Genomic DNA, 13533 nt, shown 5'->3' on the forward strand with positions numbered 1-13533 from the left:
AACTCAAATGTCTAGCAATAGCGGAATGGATATACAAATTGTGGCATATTCACCCAATGAAGTGCCACTCAGCAATAAAAAGTATTAAACTATTGATACACACAACAGCATGCGTGAATATCAAAATAATCTGGTTGAGTGAAAGAAACCGGACCCCCTTCCAGAAAAACTAAATACTGCATGGTTCTACTAATATAAGATTCTAGAAATGAATCTATAGGATCAGAAAGCAGATCGATTTTCAGGGCAGTGGCCGTGTTCATTGTCTTAAGTGTGGTGATCATTTGACAGAGTATACAAATGTCAAATTTACCAAGCTGGACACTATAAATATATAGTGTGCAGTTTATTGCCTGTCAGTTATAGCCCAATAAAGCTATCATAAACAAAGGTGTTTTTTGGGGAAAAAAATAAAAAAATCTGAGGATGGGCTTAGGGATTCCCAGCTTTTTGTTGTTGTTGTTATGGCCCTCTGAAAATCTGATGAAAGTCCCAAATGACAATCTAATTTTAAAAAGAAAGAAAGAAAGCCCCACATGCAGAAATCCACACAGGATTCCAGGTAAGTGTGTGGGTTTCTAGAATACCCATGAAGCCCATCCTCAGGCCTCAGTTACCACGTCCCTGGTCTACAGCAGCATTGATTACTCTCCCCAAACATAATGCTTGAGAGACACCTTCCCCTCAGTATTGCCCACCTTGGCCTGGTCCCAAGCATGCGCTTGTGACAAAGCCAAGGGCGATTACAACAAGGCATTAAACCCAGATACAGAGCCAAAGCCCTGGACCCTCTATGGATCACACCCATGAGGCATTGCGCATGAATACCTCGCCTCTCAGCCCCAAGAAAAGCGAAGACTCAGAGCAGCCATCCTTGGCGGGCTGGAGGAAACCAGGGCTGCCTCTGTTTCCAGCATCTTCTTCCCCTGCCTGGGTCTCCCAGACACTGACCTCCATCACCACGGGCAGACACATGGCCAGAGGCTGTAATGAGATGGGCCTGGCCACTGGTACTTTCCTGGCTCCTGAGGCTTGACCCTGGACACCACTGACCCCAAGCTCTGCAAGAATGACCCCAGACCCTAGCCACAGGCTGACACCTGTGCCTAGCCCGGGCCCCAGACAGAATGCTAACTCCCATCACAGCTGATCCTGACACTGACCTCTCCCTGGCCCCACAGGGGAGTCTAGACAAGGAATCATGGGAACTCAAGGCTGAGTCCCTCTTGGGGACACACAGCAAAAGTCATGTTTTCTGTCCCGTTGCCTCTAAACATGAGCCACTACATGTGGCCCAGTGACATGAGAAGGAAAAGGTGGAGGGGCAGAAAGGGCCTCAGTGCCATTTGGCTCTATGAGCAAGTATTTCCCGTCCTGGAATAGGGAGACCGAGAGGAGACACAGAACAGCCGGCCCTGCTTTGACCTTGCCAGATTTCAGGGGGTGAGAGGAAGTGGTCTCAGGGCCTTGCTTCACCCTGGAGTCCCTGGGGAGAAGTCGTTCAAATATCCAGCAGAGGGCGCCGCATGTCTGCTGAGTGGGCACAGGGGCCTGTTTCCTGGGTGCAAGGGGTGTGGGTGAGGGGCCTTGGTGGGCCCTGGCCCCACTAGGCAGCTGCAGGAGGAGGGAGCTCGTGGCACCCGTCTCCTTGGGCTCCCCTCCCCGCAGCCAGGCCTTCCAGGCCTTCCGTGCCAGGAGTGGGTTGTGTTGGTAGGTTCAAAATCCTGTCTGACCTGGGCTGTTGGGGGTGGAGGGGGGTACCCTCCCTTGACGCCCTCCAAGTGCTCTGACACTTAGTAGGCACCCAGCGCGAAGTGTGAGGTGCTCTGGACTCCCCTCACCTGCCCCTGTGTCCCGAACGAGACCCTGTCCTCCAAGAGCTTTGAATCTACACAGCCTAGATCACAGCGCTGGCCCCGGATGCCCGTCGGAGTCACCGGAAGAGCATTTCCAAAACTACCAGTGCCTGGCCCACCCACAGCCATTTAAAAGGGGGGGTCTCAATGGTTGAGAACCAAGGGGCTAGAAGCTCTGATGGAAACCTCAGCCGTCACTGCTCTAAGCGGGGCCCCAGGGCCAGCCACAGCAGGGTTACCTGGGCGGAGGTCAGAAAGGCAGAGCGACGCCCACTGTCCTAATGAACCCGGATCTTGGCTTTTCAGGATCCCCAGGGGGAATCGTGAGCACATCCGAGTCCGGGAAATAGTGACTTAGGAGCAACGCCACAGCTCCCGACGTTAGGAGTGGTTTCTGTGATTGCTCTGCTGGGAGACGGAGGCCTGTGTCTGATGCCACTTGACAAGGGGACAAGAGGGAACAGAACGGGGGCAGTTGGAGGATGTTCAAAAGTGGGTGCCCCCGAGGGCTAGAAGAGTCTGACACTTCTTGGCGGAGAGGGCCGGTTGAGGAGGCATTTGTGGAGGGGGAATGGCTGGTGAAGACCACAGGGAGAGGCCCAGTGCCGGGATGGAGGGTGGCAGCCCGGTGGAGAAGGGCCTCCTTGAGGGGGAGGAGGGGGATCTACCTGGAGAGGGAGCCTGGAGCCGGTCCTAGAGAGCTGTGCTGAGCAGAGCAGCTGGCCTGTTTCCTACAGGCAAGGGGGAGATCTGGAAGATTCCTGAGCAGCACAATAACCTGTAAATAAGATCTTAGAAAATCTGGAAGATAATGCCTGGTGAAATGGAAGAGAATGGCCTGCTTTCCCCAGAATCCCGGACAGAGTAATTAATAATGAAAATAATGACAAGGAAAGGAAAAGCTTAAAATATTCTGCTGCCCACTCTCTTCCCAGCACAATTCCAAGTACTTGTTTGGGTGACGAGTAGGGTGGGGGTTCAGCTGGCGGACTCCGGCAGGCTCTTTGGCAGCACTTCACTGATGGGTCAGAATCCCCAAAGCCCTTGTTGTCAAAATTGCATTGAATGTCATCTGTGGTTAAATCTAGGGCTTTGCTGAATGGACCACACACAACCTGCAGCGTGATCAAACAGCACAGCCATGGGGAGCCCCCATTTCTCTTGTGTTAAATAGGGTTTGTAGGAGCTGCCCCTCACGGAGCTTTTGGGAAGACTCAGTGAGATCATTTACAGAGAGAGCTTAGCGAGATGTCTGGCACACAGTAGGGTCAGTAAATGGAGCTATTATTACCTGACGCAGAGACATGGCCGTGGGTGTGATGTTGGAGTCTGGAGACGGGCTGTATCATCTGGACCTCACTTCAGACTCCTGGACTGCTCGCTTCCCCTGCTGGCCCTCATCCTACCCTAACCCCTTGGGAGACCCAGCACCCCGTGCTGGGAGAAGGGCCCCCCCACATGCTCTTCCTTCAGCCCGAGTCTCCGACCTCCTCTCCCTTTGGCTTAACTCCTCTTCACCCTGGAAATCCTAGCCCAATGAGCAAAAGAGAAACTGAGTCATGGGGCATGGTCCCTTGCTCTGTGACCCCCATCACCCAGTGGTAGGTACTGGTGTCCGGTGTCTGGCATCTTGTCCACTTCCCTACCCCCTACCCAGGCTGTTCGAGGGCTCCCTGGGGCCAGGAATTCCCAGGCTCAGCCTGTGACCTGAGAGTTTGGCCCAGCAACAGCATGGTGCAGGCAGGCAATAATGCTGAGTGACGGAAGGAATGAATGAATGAACATTCCCTCCCAGGGACATTTCTCCAAACCCGGTGTGATCCCCCCAGAGTCCCTGCTTGATGGGGAAGGTCACGTAATGTCATGAAGAGCAGTCAGACAGCTTGGGGTGGAATCCTGGCTCCCTTCCGCATTTACGAGTTGTGTGACTCAGAGCATGCTATACTACCTCTCTGTGCCTTCATTTCCTCATCTGTAAAATGGGCTTATATGGTTGTGACGAGAAATAGGTTGATTAATATGTGTGGAGCACTTAGCACAGGTTCTGGCACTTGGTAATCTCTCAATGAATAGAATTATTTTGATAATTATTATTATTAATCCTTAGCTTCCAGGGCTACAACAAGCTTAGCTCCTCTGAGTAGAGGCATCTAGGGTACAGGAGCCCCATCACCCTATCCTTGGCATCTGTGAGAGATTTCGGGGTAGGCATTAGGCCTGGTCTGCAGTGTGCTGGGAGGAGGAACCCCGCCAGTGGCTCCCTCTAGCTCACCCACACAAACCCCTCTGGGAGTGGATCGAGCTGCCTGGGGACTGCCCTTGTCAGGGACCTGAAATCTCTCACACCTCACAGCCGGAAACTGGGCAGAGTCACCTGACTCCTATTCTGCCCCAATGCAGAAAAGCTCAGACCAGACAGATTGCTCCTGACACTACTTCCCTCACTTTTCCCTCCAAGTCATAAATCAGTGCTTCCCAAAGCATCCTGTAAGACACAAGCCTTTAGGGCTATTCCCAGTCGAATGTTCCAGGTCACATTTCCACCAGCATCCCTAGCACTTCCTCGTGAACATTAGCTACTAAAGGCCCTGACAAGTCCTGCAATAAAGAAATTTGTTTCCCTCTTGCATTAGTTTCTGGGGGCTGCCATAACAAAATACAACAAACTTGGTGACTTAAAACAATATACATTTATTGTCTTACAGTTGTTGAGGCTGGAATACCAATATCCAGGTGTTGGCAAGGCCAAGATGCCTCTGAAGTTTCCAGAGGAGAATTCTTGCCTCTTTAAGTTTCTGGTGGCTGCAAGGCATTCCTTGGTGAGAGGCGGCATGACTCCTCTTCATCCTCATATGATCTTCTTCCCTGCACGTCTGCCTTTCCTATGTTGTTGGACCTAGGACCTACCCTCATCTAGGGTGATTTCATCTCGACGTCCTTAATTACATGCGCACAAGCCCTTTTCCCAAATAAACTCATGCTCAAGGTTCTGGGGATTAGGGCGCAGACATATCTTTTTGAGGCCCCCATTCCACTCTCTACACCTCTGCTCAACCCAGAACTTCCCAGATCGTGGAACCACATCCCCCCGACCCCACCTTTTCATGAACATTAGCGAATTTACAAACCACAGCTTAGAAAGTGCAGTCACATATCCCAGAATCCTGGAAGCTGCTATCTGACCATCCTGCCCACCCCTGCCCCCATGTTAGAAAGGAGGACAGTGAGGCTTGGAAAGGTGCTGTCCCTTGTCTAAGGCTCCCCAGGGTGTCATGGAGCCCCGAGTGTAGGCTAGGACTCGGAAGTCCCCACAGCCGTTGTGCCCTCGGTGCTCCCTCGGCAACTCTGACTCCTGGAAGGTCACCTCACTCCCGGGCCCCAGACAAGCTTCTTGTGGTCCGTCTGACCCAAGGCTCCCTCACAATGGTCCCCTCTGAGGACAACGTCAGCCAGACCATCCATGTAACAGGACATCTGCTGGCCGGGCCTCAGAGAGACCCAGAAAATAAATGAGGAAGGTGGGCTGGGGGCTCGGACCCCCGGCACTGGAGATTGATGTGGCCACATCCAGAGCCACATAATGGGCCTTGTGGACCAGCCAGGCGAGAGATAAAAGGCAGGGGACATAAATAACGCAGAAAGAAAGGGTGAAAAGCTGGCCTGGAGGAATAAATCCCTGGTCCCCGACAGGCTCAGTGTGGGAGTCAGAGTAGTGTCAGTGGGCAGGGAGGGGGGATGCTGGGAGGACAGCGTGGCGGACTGCCAGCTGCCCCCCCCAGGGCCCCCCGGTCACATTCACCCCACACGCCACACTCACAGAGACAAGGGTGGGGGGGTGAGTCCTGTTTCCATCACCAAGTCACACAACTGGTGAAGTCACCCTCTCTGCCTCTTTCATCCTCAGTAAAATGAGGTGAGGATCAGGCCTGTGCTTCTGGAGAAGGTTCGAGGACAACCTACACCAGCATCACCCAGGCAGCTTGGTGAACATGCAGATTCCTGCGCACCACAGACCTGTAAATTAGGACCTCTGGGAGGGGGTCCAGGATCAGCATAGCTAACAAGATTTCCAGGTGTGAGACCTAGTGGACTCTTTCATCATATCGGTTAGATACATAGATACATGGATGGATGGATGGGTGGATAATAGATGGATGGATACACGGATGGATGATGGATGATGAATGGATGAATGGATGGATACATGGATGGGTAATATGTACATGGGTGGATGGGTGGATGATGGATGGATGATGGATGCATGGATGCATGGAGAGATGGATGATGGATGGATGGATGGATGGATGGATGATGGATGGATGGATGATAGATACATGGATGGATGGATAATAGGTGTTTGTCACCATTTATTAACCGTTGGCTGTATACTAGGCTGGGTGCTTCGCTTTTTTTACCCAATTCAGTTTTTACTTTATTACCCTCACTTTACAGAAGAAGAAAGGGGCTCAGAGAGGTTCCATGACCTCTCTGAGTGCAGGGCCAGCATTTGGCCTGGATCCATGCGACCCCAGAGCCAGTGTCCCTGATCACCACAGTGTACTGCCCCTATGATGAGGGAACATCAGAGCTATGGAGGGTGGGGTGTTCATCCTCCAGTCGGTGAGCATTACAAGTTTGTTGTCTTTATGACACTGATATCCCTTAGACTACAATCCCAAAAGCCCCCATCCCTACCCCACGGGGCCCTGCTCTCTCTGTGCCCGAGGGCCTGGGTGAGAGCAAGAAGTCCCCAGAGATGTGGGTGGCAGCCTTCCCCTTGAACCCACCTGAGCTTTTTGAATGCTGGCTCTGAATCACCTGTGGGCAGTCTCACAGCCCCAGGGGAAGCGGACACTCCTTTTCTGTGCCGTTCACACACCCTTCCTTCTCTTTTCAAATGGCCCCAAACCTTCCCACTTCCCTAAGTCTCCAAGGAACCAGCACTCCTGCCAGCTCCACCCCTCTGGCATGGACCCACCTGCTTCCTAGAGGTCCTGGGGAGGAGGGTCAAGGGAAAGGTTCTGGGGGATTTTGTTCAGGGTGGCCCGACCCCGCCCGGCCTTCGGACATGATTTTCCAAGAGATACAAAGAGAAGGGCTCTGCTTCAGTTGGGCCCACTGCAGAGGGAAATGGAAACCAGATGTGAGGGGCTTGGGGGAACAATGTACTCAAGCCTGGGGGCATTAGCACCTCGTTCCCACTGTCCTCAGCCTTGGTGTGGGGTCACTGGAGGGAGCACAGCCTTCTGTGGGTTGGGGTGGGGGTGCTCCCAGCTGCCTCCTTCACTCAGAAGAGACGAGAAGGGAAGAGAACCCTCCCGAGCTGTGGAAAACTGCAGGACCCCTGGGAATTCTGGGCTGAGCAGACAGACCAAAACGGGAGGTCTGCCGGCCAGGGCCAAGACGCAAAGGTCTCGGGCATGAAATTGCTGGAATGAGATCACGTAGCACCAGCATTTGGGCAAAAGATGACCTGACCGTTCATTCTCCCGCTGGAGGTCTGCCACTGTCATTTCTCTGGGGCTAAACAGGCACCCTGTGAAAATGAAGATGCTCCCAGCAGGAGGACCACGGTAAACCATTCCCAGTCATTCCTCCCTGAGTTCAAGTGCATTGCACACGGCCCCAAATTTTAAGGTGGGGACTAATTTTTCATACTCTAGTGTAATGATTCTCAATCCTGGCCGCACATTGGAGCTTTAAGGGAGAAAGCACACAGAGGTCCCAGTCCCTGCACGGAGATTCTGATTCAGTGATTGGGGTGGGGCCAGGTGTATTTCAGATTTTTCCAGGTGATTCTAAGGTGTATGCCCACTCAGCGTCCAATACAGTAAAAAGCCTGTGTAGGTTGGCAAAACCCTTCAGCCTCGCTCCTCATGACTTCTGTACCAACAGCAAGGGCAACCCCTGGGAGCTTACGAGAAATGCAGCCCCTGCGGCCTCACCTTAGCCCTCCTGCACCAGAACTTGCCCTTGAGCAAGAGCTCCAGGAGATCTGCAGGTGCACTGCATTGTAGAAAGTGCTGGCTTAGGAGGAATGCAGAACTTTGCTCTCACCCTGGTCCTCGGGCCTCTGGGCGGGGAAGGCGTCATCTGACCTGTCTTCCTTTTACCACCCCCAGAACCCCACCTCCCCCCTAAATCCTTGGCAGCCACAGAAGCTGCTTGTCTGCCGTGGGAAGGAGTGTAGGGTGCTCACGTAGGAAAGCATCTTTCTGCTCAGCCCCAGAACGTCCTGAGCCCTCTTCCCTTGAGGGAGTGTGGGTGACTTACTGTTTCAGACACTGGGCCAGAGGGGCGGGAGTGCCAAGAGACAGGGTAAGGGCTGGCAGCCGGCCTGACCAAACACACAAGTGTCAGCAGCCGCCGAGGCCCATGAGGAGCCCCAGCCCTCAAAGATGCATTAACTCTGTGCAGAGAAAGATGAGCTGTTTTGTTTTTCTCTTTTAACAAGCAAGGCTTGTTCCGGGGACTTTGAGCATATGTTGCCAGGCCTGGGCTGGCCCAGACTGCACCTGCTAATTCTGTTCTCAAGACCAAAACACCCTCCAGTGCATAGCCACCCTCGTGCTCCCCACCCCAGCTACTGCCCCCCTTTCTTCACAAGCCCGTCAGCTTCTGGAGTTCCAGGAAAGAAAGCCTGGGTTGGAGCTGACATAGCAGGTGGATTGGAGACCACATAAAGGAGCAGGGTGGGACAGAGGCCACAGGTCCAGAGTGGCCCTGGGCCCAATGAGGTCCAGGTCACAAGGAGAAGCCAGAAGGGAGTGTCCCCAACCCCCCAACTAGAAGCAACTAGACACCCGATGCAGCAATGCCAGGGTAAATCCATGTGAGAAGGAAAGGCTTGCAAGTGAAGAAGGGATATTTTTAATGGGGATCCATGTGTTAGAGGTGTTCTCTCAACTATGTTACTCCTGAAAGGGAAGGCCCTTCCCCTGTCTTCTGTGAAGCATCTTGCAGGGGCCTGGAAACAACACAGTGGTCAGTGGAGAATGAGTAAGGGATGAAGGAGAGATCAATGGAAGGGCAGATGAAAGGATGGATGGCGGGTGAAAGACGGGACCTTCTGGTTCCAACATTACGGCGAACTGAACACCTGGCAAGGCCTTCTTGCTAAAGAACTCGATCCTGGATAAATTACAACACACATTTTAAAAAACGATTTTACTTATTTATTTTAGAGAGAGAGCATGAGAGGGAGGAGGGTGAGAGGGAGAAGCAGACTCCCCACCAAGCAGGCAGCAGAATGCAAGCCTCAATCCTGGGACTCCAGGATCATGACCTGAGCTGAAGGCAGTCGCTCAACCAACTGAGCCACCCAGGTGCCCTACAATACAGGTTTTTAAACACATTTCTGAGCTTGCAGAATGTTCGAGAAATGTTCAAAGGAGGGAAAAACTCACAAGAAACTGAAACCCGAAGGTGATATTGACCTGAGGGTAAATATGTTGATTGGCAACACCAAAGAGAGCCACCTTCAGGTTGGGGGAGCTGAAACGGATACTCCTATGTTATGTCCAGGGTCCCTGAAAAGGCCCCTAGGGATTCCTGGTCAGAAAAACCTCTCTGGCTCCCAGCCAAACACGAATTCTCTCTGGAGATGCATTCCCAAGGTAGATCCTCATGAGACCCAAAGATTAAGTTTACCAAAATGTCAACTTACAATCAAAAATTACCAGACACACAAGGATGTGTATGACCAGAAATTTAGCAAGGACCGCAAAGGTTAGAATCCTCAAAACTAGACAACGGAACAACAGTTTTCAGACCTTGGTCAACAGGCAACTCAAGAAGCAAATGAGATCAGACCTCACACCGATTTTCTGCATGGGGGGAAATTCTGGAATGCAGAGCTGGGAACCCAAACAGTGACAGCAGTCTCGCTGAGTTGAAGAAAGAGTTATAGGAGTCTGTGGAGGCCAAGATGCATAGATTTATAGGACAGAATACCAGAGGAGAGGGAATCATGCAGAGGAAGGGCTCCAAAAATCTGCCTGGAGTCTCACTGAGTCTTTGTCTGACATCCGATCTGTGTGGCATGAAGTAAACACTCAAAGGTAAGCAAAGAACAATATCTGAGAGAACAATTACCAGGGAGCTATAAGCTGAAGAACTCTCTCAGAGTGCACACAGGGCTAGGAATCACTGGAGTTGTTTGTTTTTCATACCACTACCCAATTGTTCTAGCATCTTCTGTTGAAAAAGTTGTCTCCTAACATTATTGCTGTTCTAGGTACTAGCCACTGAGGTAAAACAACATGAAAGCATTCACAGTGGAAAAGATATATCCAGTGGCACCTGGATGGTTCAGTTGGTTAAGTACCCCATTCTTGATTTCAGCTCAGGTCATGATCTCATGTGTCATGAGATTGAGCCCCACATCAGGCTCTGTGCTCAGCCAGGAATCTGCTTGTCTCCCTGTGTCCCTCTCCAGCTCATGCTCTCTCTCTCTCTCTCTTAGATAAAAAAAAATAAATCTTAAAAACAAAAAAGTACAACTCTCTTTATTTTTAAACAATGCAACTGTGTAAATAGGAAATCTTAAGAAATCTATAAAGAGGTTACTAGAATTTTAGGTGAGGTGAGCAAGGTTGCAGAATATAAGGCCAATATATAAACATCAATTAATTTCTATGTACTAACAATGAAGAACTAGAAATTGAAATGGAAAAATACCTCTTGCAATAGTATCCCAAAATGCTTAGAAACACATTTCATGAAATATGTCCAAGACCTGTACACTGAAAACTACCAAACATATGGTGAATATATCAAGTTCACAGGTCAGAAGACTCAATATTGTAAATATGTCAATTATCCCCAATTGATCTGCAAATTTAATGCATATCTAATAAAAATCCCCAAGAGCTTTTTTTTTGGTAGAAAAAAATTTCTAAATTCTAAAATTTTCGTGGGAATGCAAACAACCTAGGATAGCCAAAACAATATGGAAATGAAAAGCAAAGTTAGAAACACATACTACCTGTCATCCAGACCTGTTATTAAGCTACAGTAATCAAACCATGTAATAGCAGCATAAATATAGAAAAAATATATTTTTTTCTATTTTTTATTCTATTTTATTTCTATTTTTTCTATATATATTTTTTCTATAATAGGAGATTCCAGAAGGAAATCTACACATATATGGCAGTACACTGATTTGACAAAGATACTAGGGTATTTTAATATAGAAAGACTAGTCTTTTCAACAATGGTTCTAGAACTGGATAGCCATATGAAAAAAATTCAACTTTACCTCACACCATATACAAATATTCAAAATGGGCAAAGACCTGAACATAAAAACTAAAACTTCTACATGAATATATAGGAGAGAGTCCTTGTGACATTGAGTAGGACACAAAAAGCATGACCCATAAAAAATAATTACATAATTTGGACTTAATTAAAATTGAAATTTTCTACTTTTGGAAAGACACCATTGAGAAAATGAAAAGTCAAGCCACAGACTGGGAGAAAATATTTACAATACATGTATCTGACAAAGGATATGCATCCAGAATATATAAAGAACTATCAAAACTCATAAGAAGATAAGAAACCCAACAAAACATGTGCAAAAATTTGAGCTGTGATGATCTGCAGGTGAATGTTAAGAATCTCTTTATTTGTAATAATTCCAAACTAGAAACAGCTCAGATGTCCACAGCAAGAGAATGAATAAACAAATTCTGGTGTATCCATATGATGGGAGGTATCCAATGGGAACGGTAGTGCATCAGTAAGAGAGAGCAAGAATACTTACACATGTAGTGTAACGAACAAGTTTCTGATTGTTATGCTGGGGGTTGAATTGTTCCTCCGGAAAGATGTGTCAGAGTCCTAACATTACCCTGAGACCTGTGAGTGAGACCTCATTTGGAAATGGGGTCTTTGCAGGTGTAATCCACTTAAGATGAGGTCATACTAGAATAAGGTGAGCTGGTGTCCTCATAAGCAGAGAAGAGACGCAGAAGAGACATGAGGACAAGATGGAGGCAGCAGTTACAGTTTTCATAAACCAAGGCGCTCCAAAAACTGCCAGCAACCACCAGTATGAAGAGAGAGGCCTGGAACAGATCGTCCCTCAGAGCCTTGGGAGGGAACCAACCCTGCCAACATCTTCATTTCAGACTCCTTTCCTCCTGACCTGTGAGAGGATGAATTTCTGGTGCTTTAAGCCACCCAGTCTGTCACACTTTGTTATGGTGGCCCTGAGGAAACTGACAGTGTGTAAAAGAAGAGAGATACAGAATACATACTGTGCCAGTCTGTTTTTATGAAACCCTAGAAAAGACTAATCAATTGTGACAGAAGGCAGGTCAGTGGTTGTCTGGGCATGGGATGGGGATTTATTGGAAAAAACCATAAAGGAGCCTTTTGGAATGACTCTGTCTTGACTCTGGGTGGTGGTTACATGGGTGTATAAAGATTTGCAAAAACTCAACGAATGGTGCCCTTAAGATGGGTGATGGCTTTGCAAATAAATCAGATTGAACTTTTGGAAACAAAAAAATATGTGTAATTGTCCAAATTCAAAACTCAACATATATACCCTGTTGTGCTGGGTTGGAGTCTGAGCTATGGGTATGAATGCACATTTATCTTAAGATAGATGACAGATAGATATGTGGCTATATATAGGTTAATAAACACACATGCATTCCTAGCTCTGTCCCCTGAGAGGATCTAGAAGCATAAACACCCAGTAACAATAAGCACATTTTGTGGCCAGATCTTGGTTTCTAAATACCATCCTCCAATAAAAGGAACCAGTCTCCTAGGTTAAATGACTAATTCTATGACTGGGGCAGAGGAAATATAAGAGGAACCTAAAGCATCTTGTGGTACCAAGAAATAAGGAGGCATCTTTTTTTTAAAAAACAAAAACAAAAACAAAGAAAGTCAAAAGGCAGAGGAGTTAAACTGAAGGAATTTCCCATGGCCGTGGCTGCAACAATTTGTCCAACAAAACAAATCCCCATGAAGCTAGAGTGATATAAATAAGTGACTTCATAAGTAAATGGTGGAAAAGAGAGAAATCTTTCCTATAGAAGAATTCTAATTAATAAACTGGGAGGGACTGAGGGAAAAAGGAAACCACTCTTAGAACATCATGATAATATTTCACAGGCAAGATCTACTGAGGGATGCTGAGATGGGTATGCCAAATGACAGGAAGAAACAAAATTATTTGTGTAGCTGCAAAGCAGCTCCCCCCAAATACTTATTAATTAATTACTATGGTTCTTCTAACACACGTCCACAAATTCTTTGATCCTCCTCTCTCTGGGAGGTTAGCTTAATTCCCCTCTTGGTGCGTGTGGGCTGGATTTAAGCCTCACTTAGGGTTAGGGAAAACTGTAGCATTGATAGTGAGAAACTCTGGGCACTGCTGCCTTAACCACAGTTAATCAAAGTCGACCTTGGCAGTGATAAGATGTATTGATATCACAGACTCTCAGATGCGGTGCTACAAGAAGGGCATGTTCCCCTGGGGAAGTTCTCCTGCACATCTGTAGCCACAGTCTAATCATGAGGAAAAAAAAAAAAAGACAAATCCAAATCCAAATTGAGGGACATTTTACAAAATGCCTGACCAGCATTCATCCAATACATCAAGACAACGAACGACATGGAAAGACGGAGGATTAGGGACCTAAGGAGACAT

The sequence above is a fragment of the Martes martes genome (assembly GCF_963455335.1).
Source record: "Martes martes genome assembly, chromosome: 14".
Lineage (NCBI taxonomy): Eukaryota > Metazoa > Chordata > Mammalia > Carnivora > Mustelidae > Martes > Martes martes.